At 56.1% G+C, this 22483-nt stretch overlaps 1 pseudogene; it reads right to left on the bottom strand.

The window, feature by feature from the left end:
- Positions 1-5161: 5161 nt before the first annotated feature.
- LOC119097182 (tyrosine-protein phosphatase corkscrew-like) overlaps positions 5162-22483 on the bottom strand; it is a 19086-nt pseudogene continuing 1764 nt past the window's right edge.

The following is a 22483-nucleotide window of genomic DNA, read 5'->3' as shown; positions in this document are numbered from 1 at the left end:
CCACATTTGTATGGGGTTTTGAACTGAGATAACTAGATTGAAAATTATTTAGTGCAGTTCACAGCCCTGCCCTTTTTATGACTTAGGTCATTCTGGTTTTTTAGCGTGACGCCCGCGAGCTTGTGCAGACATTCTAGCGCAGACTATTTCAAGGTCACCCAGACATGCATGACCTCATAATGTGGTGCTCAAAGCCAGGAGAATATGATCATCAAGTTATTCGTGTATGGCGTACGTCAGTCCGATTCCTGGCACCAATGGACTCCAAATGACTCTTGAACAATGTATTGCGTGCGGTGCAATTTTCGAACACGAATCATGTTTTGTGCTGCATAATACAGGAAGTTGGACAATGGTACGAGTTATCTTAGTTTATCCTAGTGGTCCTAGTTTAAAGCAGATGGCATTGTGATCAGCACTAGAGACTCCTCTGTGCCCAGCTAGCACTACGATTTATCATACCTTTGTGAATGGGCTGAAAAGGAAATGCGCACGAAAGAATAGGCATATAAGATCTTATGTAGCCTCCGCCCAGGGACAGTTTGTGTAGGAGAAACAAAAGTAGCATCCGTGAGCGGGTTCAATGAATACCACGGGGACACACTTACCGAGAGCGCACACACCGTTAGACACATGGTAGACACCGGAGAGCACATTGTAAACCCACAGCAATGGAGCATGGTGCAATGCATACCAACTTAAGAAAAAGTTTCGACAGCGAAAGCTAACGAGGACGTCAAGGTTTAAGAATCGCTGCGCATTCGCGATCTACGTAAGAGGCTGAACGTACAACCGTCCTTATAGAATATGGTTTGAGCAACATTGTATAGATTACGCAGGATTAGAAAAAAACTATATTGTGATCAACATAGAGATATCTAAAAATATCCACAGAAATATCTCAAGCAATGTTTCGCTGTGATGGACACCGATGCCACTTGGGAAACTTTTTCCATCCTGATGCTCGGCGCGGATCATCAAAACCATTCAGCTTAGCTGTTTGTGTTTCGAGCAGCTCTAAGCATCACACCGTGTATTGGGTGTTGGGACGTGAAAAGGTGAATATCCTCAACATTTAAGTGGTTCGTGAAATATTTTTGGCGCTTGATATTGGCGATAAATAATTTTGTTAACTAATTCTCGGCATGGGTGTTCGTAATCTTCTAGCTCACCCGCCTGCCTTTTGTGCAGCCCCTACTGTTCAACTGTGTATCGGGAGTTAGGATGAAGGAACTCAGATTTTTTTTTATTTTGACATTTTTTAGTGATAGCGTCGGCACAGATTCGGGTAATTACTCTTCATTCACGTGTCTTGGTTCCTAACACGTAATTTGGTCGCTTAACCTTGTTCGTTCGTGATCATAACCACAGCCTGAAACGTCGAGTATTGACCACGCGAGCAATGCTAGCTCAATAACACCGTTTAACCAGTTTCTTCCGTTTTACTGAAGGACGGTGACTGTCAACATCGAAACTATGCGCCCAATACCCCTCTTTCCATTGATGCAAAGTGTATTTTCTGCGACATCAGGCGTCATAACTCCTGTGACGGCTGCCAACGCAATGACTCTTGTGTAAGGTTCACCAGAGGTGCTGATAAATCTTCGATTTATCCTGACCTGCCACGGGGATCCTGAGATGCCAGAGGTGGTTATTTCGTCTCCCCCCTAGCGATCGCGTACGGCCTCTCCAGTCTGTGCGGGGTTAAGAAGGGCTTCTTCCCAAACGCGCGTGTTTTCCAGACTAGCGGCAGGAGCTTTTAGCCGAGACAACCTGCCCTGAGCGAAGCACCTACCAATGACGCGTTCTGTTGTATTCACGCAGGGAAACGGCTTACCGGCAGCTGGTGCGGTTCGCTCAGCGGCGACGGCCGGCGTCGCCAGTAGGATCGCCAGCTTCGGCCGGTGAGGCCGCCGTCGGCCCACCAGTCCTGGAACTGGTCAGGCTTGGCGGCCACGCTCTCTCGTCTGCGCCGGGCAGCCAGCCGGCTTTATAGTGCATCACTGACGTGACAGGCCAAACGGTCGCTTCGATCCAGATCTGGCCGCAAACAAGCTGGGCCGCACAAAAGCTGGACCCGGTGTCGCAGGGACGTAATCACAGCCTGCAGGAAGTGAGCCTTGAAGTTTTGGTAGCACGCCATTCCACAAAATGGTCCGAAAATACAGATCAAGGCGCCGTGGAATCGACATAGCACAGACGAGACACTGTTTGTGCGAAATGGACTGCTGGCGACGAACTCGGTCGTTTACATCGGGTGAAGCGCACCAGATCGATTTCTCATAATGTTGGTCACTCCTCAGCCAGGAGTGATGGGAAAGAGAGGGACAAAAACAGCTCAAATATCTGGAAGAATTGCAACATTAAAACTAGTTATAACAGGAAGCGGAACAGCAAGACACCTTCATCCCTTGCTTGACCAATCCCTTGTTTAGAGAAAGCAATATATCGGTGATTAATTAGAGTGAAATAACTCTCAGTTGTCCAGACATGCGCATTGGGTGCAGTCCCAGCTGGCGAGGACGTCGTGCTGAGTTGCTGTGGGAGAGTCTAGCTGGGTTTGCTTCTGCGCGACACTGTCCGCTCCTGCAGCCCATTGCCAGTGGTCTGAGGGGCGGTGCGGAGCCTAGGGGCTTAGCCATTACCGTGAGGGGTACCCCAGGGCCTTGGAGCCGAGCCATTACCCTGAGGGGTAACCCGGGGTCTAGGGGCGTAGGCAGTGCCCCTAGGGGTCAGTCCATGGTCTCGGGGCGTAGTCAGTACTCCTGAGGGGCAGCCCAGGGTCCACGGGTGCAGCCAATACCCCAAGGGGTAGCCCAGGGCCTAGAGACCTAGACGTTACCTTGGGAGGTAGTCAGGGTACCAAGGACGCAGACAGTGCCCCGGGATGTAGTCCGGGATCTAGCGTCTAGCGATTACCGGGAGGTAGCCCGGGGCCTAGGTGTGTAGCAGGGCCCTGAGGCGTAGCCCGAAGGTTAAGCGTGTGGTCAGTGCCCCGAGGACTAGTCCGAGGTATAGGGGAGTGTCATGAGGGGTAGTCCGGGATCAATGGGCCTGTCAAATATTGTAAGGCCGCGCGTTCGTTTAACATGTCGCGAGCGTCAGCGATGAAAATTACGCTAAAATTTCGCGGATGAGACATGTCAGTGATATGATCGCGTTCGCAGATGTCACCAGCTGTCGCAGATAGCTCCTGTTCACAAAGTGCACGTTCGAAAAAACAATTCGTTATGATAGATAGGTAGAATGTGAGCTAAATATTCTAAGGCCTCAGTCCGACTGCGACAGTTCTCCTACCAGCCAGCCTGAAAACGTTTCTGATTTTTTTCATGAGCGCGAGCTGTTTAACACTGGGTTTCTCGCGCATCGCCATAGCACATCCTCCGGTAATCGAAGCTGGGTGCACAGCTAACAGAGGATATTATGATGAGCAAACTGAGCAAACAATACATCATATGTACAAGCTAATCCTGCGTATGTGACACAGGCTTTGCAGTTGGTTGCCGTTTCCACGTAGATCAGACGTGAGGTGGCGCCTACTCTTATTAGCTGGCCGCAAGTCCGGCGTTACGTAACGGCGGACCCTTCGTTGATAGCAGCACAAGCGGCCACAGAGGTAGCTACGAACTGTCGGCAGCACCGCCTTAACACGGCCTAACATTTCGACCCCCCACTACAGCACATGCTACAATCACGGCTGTGCCACATCATTTTCCTACGGTGCTACTGGATCAGGGCAAACCTCTTCCATACATGTCTGCATTGGTAACTCAACAGGCGTCGTACAGCTCGTGTGCTGACCGCATGGATATGCATCCATTATCCATCAGCACTCTTAGCACTCGATATTTACATGGTGCTGCAGCATACTGCTGGGATTCGTCATACCCAGGACACCCGAGTTCGCCCATGGCCGCAGTGCTCCACCTCGTCCCCCGTCCAGTTTCCATGCCGACTGTTCTTTTCACGGTGACTGCTGTAGCTGGTGCACTGACTGTCCCGAACCGACGTCGGGGAGTTGGGCCGAATTCATCCTTGAGCTGTCGCTGCTAACTCCCGAGAATCGCGGCAGTCGCCGTGGCATACAGGCTTGGAGCTACGCGCGCACTCTCCTATGTCCAGTAGTCCCAAGGACAGAGATGGAACATTCCTGTATGACCATAAAAACATGAACAGAGTGCCATTATGAATATTTTTAGATTAGTTACTTGTGACGCATCGAGACGTACCGCTTCACGCTCTAAAGTGAATTTTATTTTTTTGTATGATCGGCGTGGCATACCAAAGCGTGTCCGCTTGCTCCCGTTCTGTGTGAACCGTCTCGGATCACACGTTGAATTTTTCGTAAATACACAACTTCACTTCACTGAACTACGATGCATCGCATTCCGGCATCTGGTTGACCCACAGCAGCATGGGTTTCCACCGGGCGCAGACGGCAGGCAGCGCCTCTGGCGGCAAATGACCAAATCAGCAGTACCGAACAGACGGTGCCGGCACCCGGGCGACGTGCGTTCGTGCTGGCGGCGGCACCAGCGCTACGCGGACCCCAGCGGCTCGGGCCAGCTGCCGCGTGACCAGACACGCTTGCATCAACAGCTGCCGGCGGCACCGCGTCAGACGACAGCCCAAAGCTGGGCGGACGGGGTGTGACGCTGTTACCGAACAGTCCAAGACCATCGCGAGCTGTCCTGCGCGCCGCCACCAGCAACTGCCCACGTGGGGTAAGGAGGTGGCAGCTAGGTGCCAAATACGCAGCAACAGCCGACCCTGTCCTCGCATGTGCACGACAGGAGGTGTATTACCACATTCAGGCAGTGTCAAACGGTACTGATGCATGGAGCAAGAGTACGAATTGATTTGTTGCAAATCAATCATGATTGTTCACTTAGCACGCACACAAAGTTCGCGTTAGCACGTCGTTCCAAATATATTTTAGCGGACCATCAGCTGCGAATATATGACTGAGTAAAAAAGAAATCAGTCTTCCTTTACACATCTCACAGCGCTAGACAATTACAATAGTCCAGTAATCGCGTCACGCCTTCACGAGTTCTGTAAAATAAACAAAATAATCGCTATTCCTTGTCTACCTGGGCCAGGGACGGCGGGGGAAGAAGGGGGATGGGAGGGGGGGGGGGGGGGGGGGCGGGAGGGAATGGGGACGGGAACGGGGATGGGGAGGGGACCGGGCTGCCGCTGCCGCTGGACCAGGCGCACGCGCGCGCGCGCGGGAGCGCAGTTGTGCAGTCTTCTGCGCCGCCCGGGCAGCCGGAAGACACGGCCGCGCACGGCTACCTCGCAAGACGGGCGACGGCGCAACAAACACATTTCACCTCCTTTGGCTTATCGAACGCAGAGCCGGATTGTCCTACCACAGGCAAGGTGAAATTCCTTTAAAAACCGAACACACCGCCCTGCAAGCAGATATCGGCAGGGCGGCCGAGACGCCAACGGAGCGCCCGTCGGACGTCACAGGAGCGGCTGACGAACCCCGCCGAGACGGGCCACCGCCGCCCAAACAAAATCAAACGGGGCCGGCCGAACGGCCACCCTCTGCCGGGACACTATATCACAGAATAACGACAATACTCGACAGACGCCGACTGAACTAACAAAACCGCCGCGCGCCGCTCCGTTAGAAAGACATGAGGCCGCCGCCGCGGCGCGGGAGGACAGGAGAGGAGGAGCCGGGGGCCGGGGCCGAGAGCGTCAGCAGATATCACAGAGAGCCGGACGGGCGGCCGGCCATCAGGACTTGGGCGGCCGGGGCGCGGCGAACGGCGGCGGCCCGGCGGCGGCCGCCGCCGCGGCGCGCTCCTTGCCCGCCAGCGGCACGTTGGCGTAGATCTGGCGCGGGAAGTCGGTCAGCTCCGGCGACCTGCGCGCGGTGCCGCACGCCGTTAGCGCCCCGCCCAGCCGCGGGCCCGCGACGATACGGCACGCCCACACAACGGCCGAACACGAAGAGAACACTCAGCGCACGTCAGCGACTCGCCCGGCTCCGAACACAGTCCCTAACACAGATTCTTCCACACGCATGACGCCTGACCTATCACAACAGCGGACCGTGCAGACTCTGGGCCAGGATTATGTGGTGGTCGGTCGTGCGCCGCCACAGCGGCGGCCGGGCCGTACCTGGTCAGCTGGTTTTCGGAGACGGCACGGCTGGCCATATGCCGCTCGGGCGCCGCCGAGAGCGGCACGCTCGGCACAGGTGACGGACTGGTCGGCAGCGACATGGTGGAGCGCGACAACGCCTTGGCCTCCTTCGAGTCAGTCGGCGCGCCTGCCGACTCCGTCGAGTACCGGATGTTGGTGTACTCGCGGCCCATCTTCTGGCTCACCTGGGGGAGGGAGGGGTCAGGTCAAGTTCGGTCAGCCGGACAGGCAACCAGGGTCAAGTTGCATGTCGGGCAGCGGTCAGACCAAGCCAGCTGGCTACAGGCGGCCCGGGGCAGGCTACACCAGCAGCACAGAGGTGGGCCAGTCAGTCAGGTCATCCTCCGTCCCAACATACCGGGGTAACAAACTTCCCACATGCACTACACTCCCATGGCAATATGGGTAACGTATTCTCACATGCTCGGCAGTATGCCGTGTCACCACTATTTATGAGTGTGGCTCTGGAGCACGACCGCACAGAACGCCAGCAGCCGCGGGTTGAGCAGCTGACGACACAATATGTCGGCCGCGACCAAAATAATTTGTCACCACATCCGCAGAGAAAAAAAATCAAAGGGGAGCCACGCCACCGTGACCGACGTACACAAGCCCACCTATTACGACTGTGTCACGGTGACCAAGCTGAGGCAAACACATGGTGCCATGGTGGCAATCGGGTCAGAAGACACGTGAAGAGCGGGCGCCCAGCGTCTCTGTTCCCCGTCCCGTCCGTCCGGCTCACCTGTTCCGCCTGAAGCTTCAGCTGCAGCGTCTCAATATAATGCTGCACGGCCAGGTAGACGAACTTGTACTGGGCCTCGGTCTGCACCATGCCCGAGCGCTGGGAGCGCACCTGCTGGATGGTCCTCTGGATGTCGATCTCCGTGTCCAGGCCTGCCGACATCACGCCACACAAACGTCGCTCAAATACTGCCACCCCATTGAACATGCGGCGTTCAAGGTCAATATGGCTATAATCGTCAGGTCGTTCACGTCTGGCGTTCGTGCGCACGGTACCCATACATAACGGACTTCAATTGGCTCTCGATCTATGCCGTGCGGGCAGCGCAAGACCCAAAAATGAGTCACGTTTTGTGCTACCTCACACAAGAAGTTGCAGATGGGTGCTCACATGACAGAAATTGGACTTGAAACCGAGTTACATACAATGGCGTGATAGCCAAATATGTGAATACGAACAAACTGCTTAAGCTCCCAAACAAATCTGCAGCACCACGAGAAGGGGCCAAAACACGAACACATAGCTATATTTACTTCAGCAAACACACCCATCGCCGCCACTGCCACCCCTTGGCAAGTTCAAGTACCACAAGTGAGTGCTAGGGTGGCAATTTTGCACGGCCAGTTTAGCGGCACCTCTAACGTCATGCAAACGTTCTATGACGCAATCAAACAATGCCGTGGTAAGAAGCACAATTACTGGATAAATACTGTGCTGTCCAGAGCAGTCTTTTCCACTTAGACGGAAACCGCGAGCTTCAAATGAGCTTACTTCATCATATCTGACGCTTGCTTCAATATCTTCAAATGCGGAACATTCCCCTCGAGATGTGCATGATTGGTTACACGACTGACATTGGCAAACGCACCGCTGCCCGCCCACTCGCGAAGGCGCGGTATTGCGATTTAGAATAACTGACTACTGCCTGCAACGCTGCCATCTCCCGGCTGTATTCCACGCACGCCGACGCCGCCTCGTACGTCACATCCGCCCCACAAACCCCTCGAGTCGGCCGGTCCGGGGCTCCGCTCACAGCGCCGCCGCTGCCGCGCGGCCGGCGCCGCAGCAGCGCGCCCACCTTGCCGGTCGATCTGGCTGAGGATCATGTCGATCACGATGAAGGTGCCGGTGCGACCGATGCCGGCCGAGCAGTGCACGACGATGGGGCCGGCGCCGGCGATGCCCTCCTGCTGCGAGTTCACGTCGTGCAGAAAGTTGAGCACGCAGCCCGGGTCGGACGGCACGCCGTGGTCGGGCCACGCCTGCCGCCAGCGAACGCGTCAGAGGAGCGGCCGTCGGCGCCGCCTCCGCTAAGAGGGCCGTGTCCGCCGCAGGAGACGAAGAGTGGCGTTTCGTATCGCCAGTGCAGGCGGCGGCCGGGGCGCGGCGGCCAGAGCGGTCCCGCTCGCCAGTCAGCCCACAGAGCCTACAGGGGTGACAGCTGATGGACGCCGCACAAGCGGGCGCAGTCCAACGCTCGCTCCGGCCAACAGCCGGCCCCACGCACTGGACAATGTGACCAGACTGACGCCTCTCCGGCTGGCCCTGCACTGCAGTGTGACGGCCCTCGTCACGCAGCACGCCGTCTCCCCGCGGCGACCGTCCAACAAGAGGGCTACGGATGACGTAAAGACGCCACGGGACGGGTGAGGCTCATGTAAAAACGTGTATGCCGCCATCATATGGACTAAAAAATCCCTTCATAAAAGCATAGACTCAATGCGTCATTAACCCCCGTAGACACGAAAGTGCGGTCCATGCACGTACGACGGAGGCGTTCTGTGATCTCGCTATGAGTGCCGCGTTCGCGTCCAGCTCTCCAGAAGACACCCCGCCATACTCACGGTGAAGTGGTAATGATAGATTTTTCGTTCCTCGTTGGCCCCCTTCTTTTTGACGGAGAAGGCGCGCAGTGTGTAGTCGACGTTGGTGGACTCGGACAGGTTGGTCACCGTCACGCTGCCGTACGTCTTCTCCTCGTCCTCCTCGGGCCAGTACCGCGCGCACTTGCCCTGCGGCCAGACACCAGGCGTCACCCTCAGACACACCAGGCGCCGGAATAGCGTCCAGCACTACGGCAGCAGCCGAAACCGTCATACCAGGTGTCCCCGCCAGACACGCCCGGTACCGGATCAGGGTCCGGCACTACGGCGGCAGCCGACGCCGTCAGACCAAGCGCCACCGCCAGACACGCCCGGCACCGGATCAGGGTCCGGCACTACGGCGACAGCCGACGCCGTCAGACCAAGCGCCACCGCCAGACACGCCCGGTACCGTATCAGGGTCCGGCACTACGGCAGCAGCCGACGCCGTCAGACCAAGCGCCACCACCAGACACGCCCCGTGCCGGATCAGGGTCCGGCACTACGGCAGCAGCCGACACCGTCACACTACCCACACCAGGCCAGATCAGGAGGGTGCTAGGCCGATCAGCGGCAGGGCGTGGTCCAAACGGACAACTTACTTTGCGGTCATAATATCTCGAAATGGCTTCCAGCTCTGACATACCCTGCATTCTGACAGGTCGTTACTAGTTGCAAAGGATCGATACGGAGCTTTGGCGCAACTTGAGCCGCGTTCGTGGTACAATTGTGCAGAGCTTACGACACGTAAAAGCTATGATGGTGCCGCTCATTTGAGCTGTTTATACACCTTCCAAGAACCGTCTCAAAGCAATTGTTAACGGGAATCTTGAGACCAGTCTCCAGCGCTCTTTACATTGGTTGGCGCACGTACTCAATGAAATGAGAGGACGAGAAGTGACAAGCGGGAGTATTCTACATTGCCGACTCCCGCTAGCGCGAATACCGCAGGCAGCGCCGGAGATCCGGCCCAGCGTCTACACCGGAGGCGCCCCCCCCCCCCCTCTCTCCTCTCTCTCTCTCTCTCTCTCTCTCTCTCTCTATCTCTCCTCTCTCTCTCTCTCTCTTCTCTCTCTCTCTCTCTCTCTCTCTCTCTCTCTCTCTCTCTCTCTCTCTCTCTCTCTCTCTCTCTCTCTCTCCTCTCTCTCTCTCTCTCTCTCTCTCTCTCTCTTCTCTCTCTCTCTCTCTCTCTCTCTCATCTCTCTCTCTCATCTCTCTCTCTCTCTCTCTCTTCTCTCCTCTCTTCTCTCTCTCTCTATCTCCTCTCTCTCTCTCTCTCTCTCTCTCTCCTCTCGCCACTCACCCTGCTGCACGCTCGATCTCCTTGGTGGTCATGACGATGACGCGCGAGTTCTCCTGCCAGATCCACCAGAGGCCTCCCCACGGTGGTGGGCAGACAGCCGGGGTGGCGATGTACGTCTGGGGGGCCCTCGCCGCCAGCGTGTCTCTCGGCTGCGGCGGACACATGAGCGCCAGGTGAGTGGTCGGCGGCCAAAGGGGTCGACCCGGCGTGCCCACAGCGGCCAACGGCCGGCCGCGAGCGCACCACCCCACAAGACAAACAGCCCCGGCACAAAGCAGGGTCCGATGAGCTCCGTCCCCAAGCGGAGGGAGACGGTCCGCCACGGGTGGGCACGGGCGGGTAAAGCGCGATAAAATGCATGAATTAAAACAGGCGCTGGCGAGGCACTCCTAGCAACGAGCCCGCAGGCCGGCTCGAAGCTAGCAGATCCGCGGCGCTGATCCAGTCGGCATTTTGCAGCACGAAGGCCGGCACATAACCATCACACGCACGAGCACCACCTAAGGTGTGCAACCGGGAAACTAGATCTCTGCCCAGTGTTGAAAGGCAAAGTCTGTAGTTTGTGACATGACAACAACCGCAACGCGACTACGCGATACTCCAGTCATCCAACCGAGCCCGACAAGCAGAAGGGATATGCGGCCTAGGTCAGATAATGCCTCTGGAACATGGCATGACGTGCGAGGCTGATGCGGCCAGAGGTTTACAAGTCAAGACACTGCCGGGAACACTGAACCTGAAAGAAACAAACATGTGTGGAGAGCGGCGGACAACCTGAAAACCTCAGCACGCAAACGCGCGTGCGTCAGTGGCGCTCGTGACAGCACACCGCCCACGCTCGAAATGATGAGATCCCGCGGCGTTTCCGGATCAGCCACCGACGATCCGCTCAGAAGACATCCGGCCGAGATGACGACAGGCACAACACGAGAGACATCACGCCGGTTGGTCGGGACAGCGCCGACCGTTCCGCAGCCACAGCTCCACAGCCCGCCGTCCTGCAGCTGATCACTCCACTCACCGTGATGTAGTTTGCGTTGATGTAATCGGCGCCCGGTCCCAGCCCGTCCCGGTCCAGCCAGGATGACGCGCGTGTGGTCAAACGGCAAGATGTCTTATATCGGTTCTTGTTGCGGCTCTCCGGCCGTTGGCCCTCCTTGCGCGAGTACAGTGCTTGCACTCCTGCGCTGCAGCGACTCGAACTCCTCCCAGAAGCCGGCGGTGTTGCCGTTGGTCGGTCCGCTCCTTCTGCGGACAGCGGGGCCGAGAGTCACCGGGCGGGCGTCCGGTGCGGGCGGTCGTCCACACAGCGGTGGCCAAGGGTCACCGGGCGGCGTCCGGGGGCTCTCGTCACCACAGCGGTGGCCGAGGGTCACGGGCGTGGCGTGGGGCGGCTCGTCACACAGCGGTGGCCGAGAGTCACCGGGCGGCGTCCCGTGCGGCTCGTACACAGCGGTGGCCAAGGGTCACGGGCGGCGTCCGGTGCGGCTCGTCACACAGCGGTGGCCGAGGGTCACACGGGCGGCGTCCGGGCGGCTCGTCCACAGCGGTGGCCAAGGGTCACCGGGCGCGGTGCGGCTCGTCACACAGCGGTGGCCAAGGGTCACCGGGCGGCGTCCGGGGCGGCTCGTCACACAGCGGTGGCCGAGGGTCACCGGGCGGCGTCCGGTGCGGCTCGTCACACAGCGGTGGCCAAGGGTCACCGGGCGGCGTCCGGGGCGGCTCGTCACACAGCGGTGGCCGAGGGTCACCGGGCGGCGTCCGGTGCGGCTCGTCACACAGCGGTGGCCGAGGGTCACCGAGCGGCGTCCGGGGCGGCTCGTCACACAGCGGTGGCCGAGGGTCACCGGGCGGCGTCCGGTGCGGCTCGTCACACAGCGGTCGCCGGGGGTCACCGGGCGGCGTCCCGTGCGGCTCGTCACACAGCGGTGGCCAAGGGTCACCGGGCGGCATCCGGTGCGGCTCGTCAAACAGCGGTGGCCGAGGGTCACCAGGCGGCGTCCGGTGCGGCTCGTCACACAGCGGTGGCCGAGGGTCACCGGGCGGCGTCTGGCGCGGCTCGTCACACAGCGGTGGCCGGGGGTCACCGACCAGCGTCCGGGGCGGCTCGTCACACAGCGGTGGCCGAGGGTCACCGACCAGCGTCCGGTGTGGCTCGTCACGCAGCGGTGGCCGAGGGTCACCGGGCGGCGTCCGTGCGGCTCGTCACACAGCGGTGGCCGAGGGTCACCGATCAGCGTCTGGTGCGGCTCGTCACACGGCGGTGGCCGAGGGTCACCGACCAGCGTCCGGTGCGGCTCGTCACACAGCGGTGGCCGAGGGTCAACGGGCGGCGTCCGGTGCGGCTCGTCACACAGCGGTGGCCGAGGGTCAACGGGCGGCGTCCGGTGCGGCTCGTTGCACAGCGTTGACCGAGGGTCAACGGGCAGCGTCCGGTGCGGCTCGTCACAGAGCGGTGGCCGAGGGTCACCGGGCGGCGTCCGGCGCGGCTCGTCACACGACGGTGGCCGAGTCACCGGGCGGCGTCCGGCGCGGCCCGTCACGCCCCTCGACGGGGGACGGCCGAGACACGGATCGAGGACGACAGATGAACGCGACGTGCCCCGGCGACGGGAGACTGATGCGAGCCGTCGCCAGCGGCCGTGGAAGAATGCGGGACCCCGCCAGCGCCGTGAGACGAACACGTCAGAGCGCCGTGACAGGAGACGAATGCGGGGCGCGATGCCATGAATGCGAGTAGGCGTCACACTGTAACAAATGCGCCCCGCCAGCCCAGGCCGATGTCAGGCGACAGCGCTGACGGGAGATGACCTTGACCTGTAGCTCCCTGACGCGGTTGTCGATGCCGCTGGCGTTGATGCGCGTGGCGTTGAAGGGCATCTTCAGGTGTACCACGGTGCCGGTCGTCTCCACCATCGGGTTCCGCTTGTAGTTGTCCACCAGTTCGGCCAGGCTGTCGAAGCGCGTGCCGCCGCCCACGTCGTACTTTGCCGTCCTAGGGGGGCGTCACACGCGTCAGCGCACGCCGCTGGCGGGCGGCTGCAGCCTCACTGGCACCACGCGCCGCCCGACGCACTCCGCAGTCGGCGCTGCACCACGCACCAGCGACTGCCATCGAAGGCTCGTCATTACACTCCGTCTGAAGATAACCACACAGAAGACAGGCTATCCACTTTTGGCAGCGCAACGCTCCACATTTTGTGAAGTTTCCTGCGTGTCTCCGGACACGGGGGCTGCGCCAGAATACGATGGATGGGTTGATACGCGGACGCGTCAGAGCACGCTCGAGTCGGTCTCCTCGCAAAACTCAACCAGCTCCAATACCGTGTTTACCTGCGTTGCGTTCAAAGCGAGGCAGCACCGTTCAAAGCCCTACCCCACCTGGGTCTTGTCTCTCACCTGACAGCGTATCATGACGTGCGTGATCCGCTCATCAGTTCTCACGGACAGGACGTAGTCGCCCAGGCTTGCTCAGCGACTCCCGCACCAGGAAGCTGCCGTTCTTGCCCTTCTCCAGCATCAACTTCTCGGCCTCGCGTCCCGGTTAGGTGGCCATGGAACCACCTGGCGGCCGGCGGAGAAGGCGACGTTACACGGCAGTGCCGCCAGCAGAGGGAGCGGCGCACGGCACGCCGGCAGACACGCAGCCTCCCGGCACGAGGACCGGCGCTGGCCGCCCCGCGCCGCCGTCTGGCGGCCTGCAGACCGACGCGGGCAGCGGACTGGAGAGGGCGCGGGCCGCCGTCAGCGCGGTGGCGGGGAGGAGGCGAGCTGCTGTCAGTCCCGCCGGTAACTGGCCCCAATGGCGGGGAGCGGAGGCGCCGGGCGACGAACCACGACGACGACGTCGGCGCCCTACTGTCGTGCCCACACATCTGAGCCCGCAAGGAATGCTGCCCGCCGGCCCCGCCGGCTGCCGAGCCCGCACCCGAAACCCCGACGGCGAACAGTCGGCACTGTCTTTATTACCTACTTCGGCGCCGTCAAGGTGCCATAAATTGACAGCGTGACCTTTTGGGACGGCTTAGCGGGTCCCGAAGGAACGGCTGGCCCCAATACTGCCACCGCCGCATCAACAAAGCCCAACTCCTCCGAGAACATGGTGTGCTCAACGTTAAAAGGCATGCCACTCTTAGTGGTGCAAGCGTGGTGTGGAGCTCATACATGTCCTGCAAAGTCCCAATGCAATAACAACGATCGCTCATGTGACCACAGCAGTAACCGTACAACTACCTAATGATACCAAGATAAATGAGAATCGCGGACAGCTGGTCTGGGTGGTATTTGGTTATCCTAAGAATACCCTGAAATATTGTCTCGAGCCTTCAACGCAAAAACAATATTCAAACCAGCAGACATCAGTCTACATAAGCAAGCCCCATGCGTCGTCCCAGGGCTGGCAGAGAGCCATAGGCATACACCTAATTTGAGAGGACGCTTCCCTGTGAGGCCTAAGCCAGCTACACACCTCAGGGAGCTATCCACCTGCGCTATCCAATAGTGTCTGTACTATCAACACCGGAGATTACATCAACAGAGCAGCAGCGAATCTTGCGTCACCCGCCCAACCCATAAAAAACATGCCCTCCCTGATTACGACAGGCCTGAGACTGAAACCGCGCGCCCACTGCGTGCCAGCAGCTGGTCGTGCAGATTCGGGCTTCCTGCTGGATTATTTTGCTGTGAAGCTGCGCCACATCCCTTGTTTGCTAATTTCTTCCGGGCGTAGGTCATTCGGCCACATTAGGGGCCGACCCGGGCGCTGTGCAATAACCGAATGTCCGTGGATACTTTCTCACTCGACTTTTGCCGCTCCAGAGCAGCTCAAGTGCACGAGGGTCACCAAAGGGCAGCTTCAGTGGCCACCCGCCAGCAAGCGCCGCCGGCAGCCGCGCCAGGCCGTCGTGTTTCACCGGCCCGCGAGCGGGGTGGGGTGCCATCTCCAACCCTGGCTACCGACCTCCTGGCGCGCCGCCCCTGCCCGCCGGGGGAGGGGGGGGGGGCGAAGGTCGTGATCGCGCGGCGGGGCGCAGCCCTGCTGTTGCTGGGCGGCAGACGGCGCAACGCCGCCCCGCCCCTCCGCGCCGCCGCCAGCACCTGCGCCGCGAACCGGCCGCCGGCCGTCGGCTCAGGAGCCGGCGGCCGGCGGCGGCGGCGCGGCGCGGCTGGCCGGGCGCCGGCGCGGCCGTTCCCGGTGCCGGCCGACCGCAGAGCCGCGCCAGTCTGTTACTGAAGCGGCGTCTGGCGCCGGGGCTCCGGACCACGCGCCGACGCGGTGCGCGCCCGGCTCCAAGTCCGGCTCCGGCCCCCAGCTGCTGCCGCATCTGCGGACCGGCCGGGCCGCCCCGGCGGTGGCCGTCGCTTCCGCCGGAAGCCGTAGGCGGCGGCCGGGGCGGCCGCAGGAAAAACAGCGCAGCGAAAGCTGGCGCTGACCGCCGCCGACGCCGGGCGCGCCGCGATGCGCTGATGTCATCTGGCCACGATGATGCCGTGATCGACAGCCGTCAGCTGGCGCCGACCAGTCCGTAAACGGGCCAGCACGTGCGCAGGCCAGAGCCGGTTGGCCGCCTCTAAAAACCGGCCGGACCGGCGGCGGTGTCGTCGCACGAAGCGGACGGCGCGCCGCGGCCGACCGGCCGCAGCCACTGGCTCACCGGCTGGGTGGCGGCACGGCACGACCACCCCGCCGCACACAGCCCCGACCGCAGCCGAAGCCAGCTCCGTCGCCCACTCCTCACACAGCGGTGAGAGAAACGGCCCTGCCCGGGCCAGCGCGAAAACGAGCCTGCGTAGGCCGCCCTCCCCCCACGCACGAGATACACGCCACAGAGCTCAAGACTCCCACTCTCGCCTACCCGTAGTCACAAAAACGTTACTTAATACCTGTCCCTGCCTTCCGCCACGGATTCTTGCAATCTCAAGTACAATGAACGCAGCTCCCTCCACCCAGCTCCAACCTACTGCTCCTATTCATCCGACACACCACACTCATTCTCTTCACCACACAGCTTCCTGAAAGTGTTAAAATACATGTAACAACACATAGACAAAGCAGTAGTACTAGTCTTATTCCTCGTACAAAGAACAGGAGAATGGAAATAGAGATGCGCTGATATTTCAGAAACTTGTCTTTATAAAAACGAATTGCAGAAATAAATTGAATCAATAATTTTTTACGTTACTTGAAATAATAATTTACTTCTGCTATTCGTTTCCAAAAAAGCATGTCGCCGAAATATTAATGCATCTACATCTCAATTTTCCTGGTTTTTCTACCACGAATAAGGCTCTAACTACTGTCTTATCTATGTGCATAATGTTCCTGGTAAATGTACTCAACAGCTGACATGTAACAGCTCCCACATCCTATTCCAGCAACACGTCACCGCTTCGTTGAGTCCCATTTACGTGCGCAAGAAGCACTTTCACTTTCAGCCACTGGTTTTTCAGCATTCTAAGTTAGTACGCCGCAAACAACTGACCTTAAGCACACCAGGGCTTACTCGCTAAACGACGTGATCAATAAACCATTGGTATATATCACGAACAACGGGAGGGCCACCCGTGACCCTGAGGGCTGCCATGAAACGTCGAGTTCTGTCCTAATATATATTAACGATTGTTTGATAACATCATTTAACCAGTACCTTTTGGTAATCGAAGACCAGTTACTTGCAACACAAGAACGCATATTGCTGAGGCCAGCTTGGCCCCGGGCTCCTCCTCTTTACAGTTCAATAACACAGAGCAGGGGATCAGCGAGTGTCGGCGCCTCGGGGTACCACGTCACAATGCACGCATGGTGACCAGCCCAATCGTCACTTCGCCGAGCCCAATGGATGATGAAGACAGTGGGCGTCCCATTACCGAACGATGCCTCCCCTTGGCGGGTGCGCCGCCTCCCCCCGGCGGGTACACCACCTCCAACCCCGGCGACCACGCTGCCTCCACCACGGCGATCACGCTGCCTCCCCTCGGCAGGTACGCTGCCTCCGCTCGGCGGGTGCACCGCCTCCGCTCGGCGGGTACGCCGCCTCCCCTCGGCAGGTACGCTGCCTCCCCCTCGACGGGCACGCTGCATCCCCTCGGCGGGCACGCTGCCTCCTATCGGCGGGCACACCGCCTCCCCTCGGCGGGTACGCCGCCTCCCCTCGGCGGATACGCTGCCTTCCCCTCGGCGGGCACGCCGCCTCCCCTCGGCGGGTACGCCGCCTCCCCTCGGCGGGTACGCCGTCTCCCCTCGGCGGGTACGCTGCCTCCCCCTCGGCAGTCACGGCGCCGCCCCGCACCAAGTTTACGTTTTCTTTCTGGGAAAACCGCTCCGACTGAACGTCACACAGCTCAAACCAAATGACGCCACGAGTGCCCGGTTCGTCCTCCCCCGTCCCTCTCCTGCCCCGTGTCGTCTACAGCAGTACGCGACATCCATCGCAGAACTCTGGGAAGTAGGCTTAAGAAGTGTCATGAGAACAAATATCCTGCAGCCTGGGCCCCATACTGATAGCCGCGGCCGCAGCCACCGTCTCTCCAGCTCCGAGCCACAGGTGAAGGCCAGCCCAGACCGCAGATACGGGACAGGTAGCCGGGGAGCGGGCGCCGTCGTCGTCAAGCCGGCCCGCCGTAAAGGCATCCGCAGCACCACCCCATGACACCGGTCGGCGAGAGAAGTTTGCCGTCGCCATTCAGATAAGTTAGCTTAAACGGGAAGTTTCGGGTCCATTGGGGAAGCGAGTTGGTAATACCGTTCGCACTGCGCAAACGGCAGACGTGGATGTACATAAATCGCGTGACCGCTGCAGGAAAAACGCCATGGAAGGAATGCATACCATATGATTTTAGCACAATTTTTAACATGCAATTCACGTGCAGTGTGTGTCTGTGATCTCAAAGTGGTAAGTCCAAAGCCCAGGAGCTGATATTTTCATAAGTCGTGGATGTAAATTCACTTTTCAGGGCCGTCACAATTCACTTTTCAGGGCCGTCACAGCTTCACTTTTCAGGGCCGTCACAGCTTCACTTCTGCCTTTCGTTTCGATAAAGATATGTTGCCGACATATCAGCGCATCTATATCTCCATTCCCCTGGCTGTTATCCGAGGAATAAGGCTATTACTACTGTCTTATCAATGAACTGAGATTTACGTAGCAGGCAGGCAAGGCAGCAAGGAGCGTCAGGCATGCGCGAGATGAGGACATTTGGCTGATATGTGTAAGGGAACATATTGTGCGGCACGCCAGCCACAGAAAAGACTATCGCTACGGCGCCCGTGATGACAATTCAAGCCATCGATTTACCTGCAGGTTTCAGGGCATGCCATTAACGTAGGCCGGGGAATTCCATGACAAAGGTAGCACAAGATATCGCAAGCGAAAGATGGCATGGCCAAAGATGACCATGCGGTAGCACCGGCAACCGGCACCGACAGCCGGGATGTTGCCGCCCCGCAGTGTTCCAAAATCATTTTTTGGTAGGGTGTGCGGATGTAAAAAAAAAACTTTAAGTGGAGGTCGAAATTTGATGTTAAAATGGGCATGTTTCATAAACCAGCAACATCACAGTTGAAACGCATGTGCATAGGACACACCGTGACGTATATATATATATTATATATATATATATATATATATATATATATATATATATATATCTATATCTATATATATATATAATCCTGGATATTTTTCCTTTCCAGGTAGCAACCAAAACACCGGCACGGCGTTAAACGTCGCATCAGATTCTTCCGCTGAAAGAGACTGGCGGAATCCTGCTGACTATCTTTGACAAGAGTATATGATAAGTGATGCCCTGAAACCGTTGTCCCGTGTTTCTGCTGGATGATTACAGCCCTCTTTATATTCGTCCATGCCACTGATAACTTGAGTTCAGGCGAAAAATGCGCAAGTGGCTGCCTAATGCCACCATTCATTCATCAGGCACCAAGTGTCTGACAAAACAGCGCGTTTCAATTGGAGAACACTGAATAATTGGCACGTTGCCAATATGATGCCCCTTCTTCGAAGACAGAAGTCTTACTTAAATTCGACAGATTCTAAATGATCGGTATTCTCTCAATACACCTCTTCTTAAAACGAAGATTTAGATGCATGTTCATGCAGTGTCCTAGAATTGCCGACTTGGGGTGTAAAGCAGCACCCTATGAGAATGAATTTTTCACTCCTCTTCCCCATATTTTATGTGAATTTGTACTCCTGCCTGACATTGTCTAATCGCGCATGCCGAACCCATATTTCCCTTTCTGAGATTTTCAGATGTCATCCAAAACCGAGCTCACTTGAAACCATAAAGCATAAACGAGGCTCCACAGAACCTGGACACCTATGGCTATGTCCTGCCTCACCTACATCTGAATCTTGTCTATGCATGCACAGAGCAAGGGCGCCAGGTACCTTCAAGCCCAAGACCCCCCAGCGATTCCAGCCGCTTGCACGCACCAAGTTTGGTTTGTTTACAAAATGCATCACAATCGGCAGCAGTGTGCCGAATGCAAGGTTTTCGCGCACCCCCAGTTTTTTGCTCACCACCACATCACGAAAGCAGAGCCTGGCGCAAACATGAGCAAGGCCTGGTAGAGAGTTTTGCTCCACGCATTTCTTTTACCCGAAGAAACCTGACCATTAAATTGCATCACTCCCAAAATGCAGGAGTCGTTTAATTCAAGAAATGTCTTCTAAATAACATTTCCAAGATGCATATTACCACTTGAGCACTTATTTTAACAAATTTTGAGGCAAATCAGCTGATAACACAAATTTTCCCTAAAAAGTATCAGTCTTTATATTTATTTAACTACTTTTCTTTTTCTTGGTATCATATGAGTGTAATACCACTTTAATCTTCTTTCCTTTTCAATTGCCTTTACAGGCACTACCTGTTCCTTAAAATGTTGGCCGATTTCTCTGCAAGATGCTCCAACTGCAAACTTGCACGTAATTTACACATAAATTGGATTAGTTCGCCAGCCGCCCAAACATATCTGATATGCACCCAAGAGTGAACAATTCACAGGGAATGAAGAAGACAATTTGAAGCACGGAACTTATTTTTACCGCCACTTTTGCCCTGCTAAGCCCCCGGTCAGCCATTTTTTGGCTCATGGCGGTGCTCGATAATGATAAACACAAGCCTTTGAAGTGTCTAACTTACCAGGCTACCTGACAGCGCTATCCTCATGCTGCCATATAGAGTCTTGGGACAGACCTGACGCACTAATACAGAAGTGTTTGGTGCCGAAATTCTGCCCTCCGAAAATGTTCATCACACACATATCTTACTTGTTTCGCATTTCAATCTCCTAGGTTGTTGGACGTGATTGATATTTATATTTGGGGGTGAGTGGGATGACTGTCTATCAGCAAACTGTGCAAAATGTGGTACTGGCTTTTCGTTTTGGGGACCAGGAAGAAGTGTGCCCTGAAAAAGCCAGTAAGTCCCCTGTGGACCAAGTAATTGCTTACCTTACCTGCTTTCAACACACGATTTGTGGCCAGAGTTAGCCATTTTCTGTTTTAATCCATCGATATTTGTCATAAGACAAATTATGTCACAAGGCATGCAATGGGCTTATTTTGTTCCATATTCTTGATGATTTGTCTCAAATTTCTTGAATTGGTTGGTCCTTCATGGCTGCTTGAACCGGATGTTTTCCATAGTTGTCATGGTTTGCATACTGGCAAATGACTGTACTGCATATATACACTATATTTTTAACACTGGGATACTCTAAGCTGCATAGCCATTATAATATGAGGTAAATATCAGCATTACGCAAATAGTCAGACCAGGCTATTTAGCCTGGCCAGCCTGGAAGCCAACATACCAAAATATGTCGCTAAATATGAATAAACAAGCCTAAATAGATGCCTTTGCTGCAGCTCGGTAAAGGCAAGCAGCAATACTGTCATGGTCATCTAAACGTGATACTTTTGGAGGAGAGTCATTGTTTTGGGGAACGTACTCATTATTACCCTTAACAGAGGTTGACCATGACAATCAAAATAATTTGTTCAAAGTGATTTAATGTGCCTTCATCTGTGTGGTCAACTTTGTCTGATGTCAACAGGCATACACAAATAAACTGAATAGGAAGGCAAGTTGAAACCAGCCAGAAAAAAATGAGCTTTATCATGTTTGTATCATAAGTGCTGCTGTCAACAGATACAACAAGTAAGGCCTCTTTAGGTTACGCATAGCTGGGCTACTTTGATGGAAATAAGCATTGGTAGTTTGTAAGAAACAGTGACAAAATGTTTGCTTTTCCTGACCCAATCTTAACAGAAGCCAGAGGTATGTGTAATGTGTCTCACTTGGTGATGGGCTGATGTGCAGGAGTCCAAGGTTGTTTTTTTAGCCCTTTAAGCTTGTTAAACGTTCTGATTTTATTTTTTTGTTGTTGAATTTATTTGCTTTGTTTTGTGTTAAAAATGCTGTGGAATTGAAGTGCGAAGTCCAGCACCAAATTATTGGTGTTAATAAACTTTTTATGCTCATTACACTGTCATGAAGTTGCTATGCTTTAATGTATTATGTTTCACTTTAATGGCCTAACATGTTAAAAACAAAACATTTTTGTCAGGTATATGACATTATGTCCACGCCAACTTGAAATAGATGTCTTTGTTTGCTGAAGCGTCAGTCACTACGTCATAAGTTCCATCTTATGTAAATTGATTTTTTTCACTCGCGGACGGTCTTTTTGCGATGACATTTTTCACTCCCACCCTAGTTCAAAAGCGATTCTAGCTCAACATCACTGGCTGGTTATGTATGCGGGTCACAGCCATGCACATCTTAAGATTTCAGTTTTGTTCTGTAAACAGCAATTATCAACAGCTTTTTCCACCACGTGGAGGTCACCACGACGGATTTCGTCCGATTTCAATAGAAAGAGCCCCAATGTCGGCGAAAAGCCACGCCAGCACGGAAAAGAGACATTGACCCGACCAGATCAGATCTATCTATCCCAATCTGACCATCATATCGGACAACACGTCAGGCACCTTTTCTCCGAATACAACGGCACCGCTCCTACCGCCTGCACGAGACACAGACGAACAAGCCGAAAGGTCTCAATGACCTATGCAGTGCCGCATAACGGTTACGTACAAGTGCAATGTGGATGCTGCTGCTAGCCACAGTTCGTAAGTCAGTTAGTCTACCGCCGCCAGCAGCCGGCCCACAAACCAAGAGATCCAAGTAACATCTCGGATTGGACGGACGACCTCAGCAAACACACGCGCACAAGTGGATGAAAATTAACAAAAAACACACAAGTTCGGCAAATAACACACATTTTTTATGCACTTTTCACGCTTTTTACTAGGGGCTGAATGACGTCACCACCGCGGCAGTCACTATTCGCGGCAATCTTAAGGCAACGCACGCCGAACAGAT

This window comes from Pollicipes pollicipes, unplaced genomic scaffold (assembly GCF_011947565.3).
Source record: "Pollicipes pollicipes isolate AB1234 unplaced genomic scaffold, Ppol_2.1 Scaffold_4295;HRSCAF=5057_pilon_pilon_pilon, whole genome shotgun sequence".
NCBI classification, from domain to species: Eukaryota; Metazoa; Arthropoda; class Thecostraca; order Pollicipedomorpha; family Pollicipedidae; genus Pollicipes; species Pollicipes pollicipes.
Note: the sequence above shows the minus strand (reverse complement) of the source record. Positions and strands in the feature narration are given on the sequence as shown.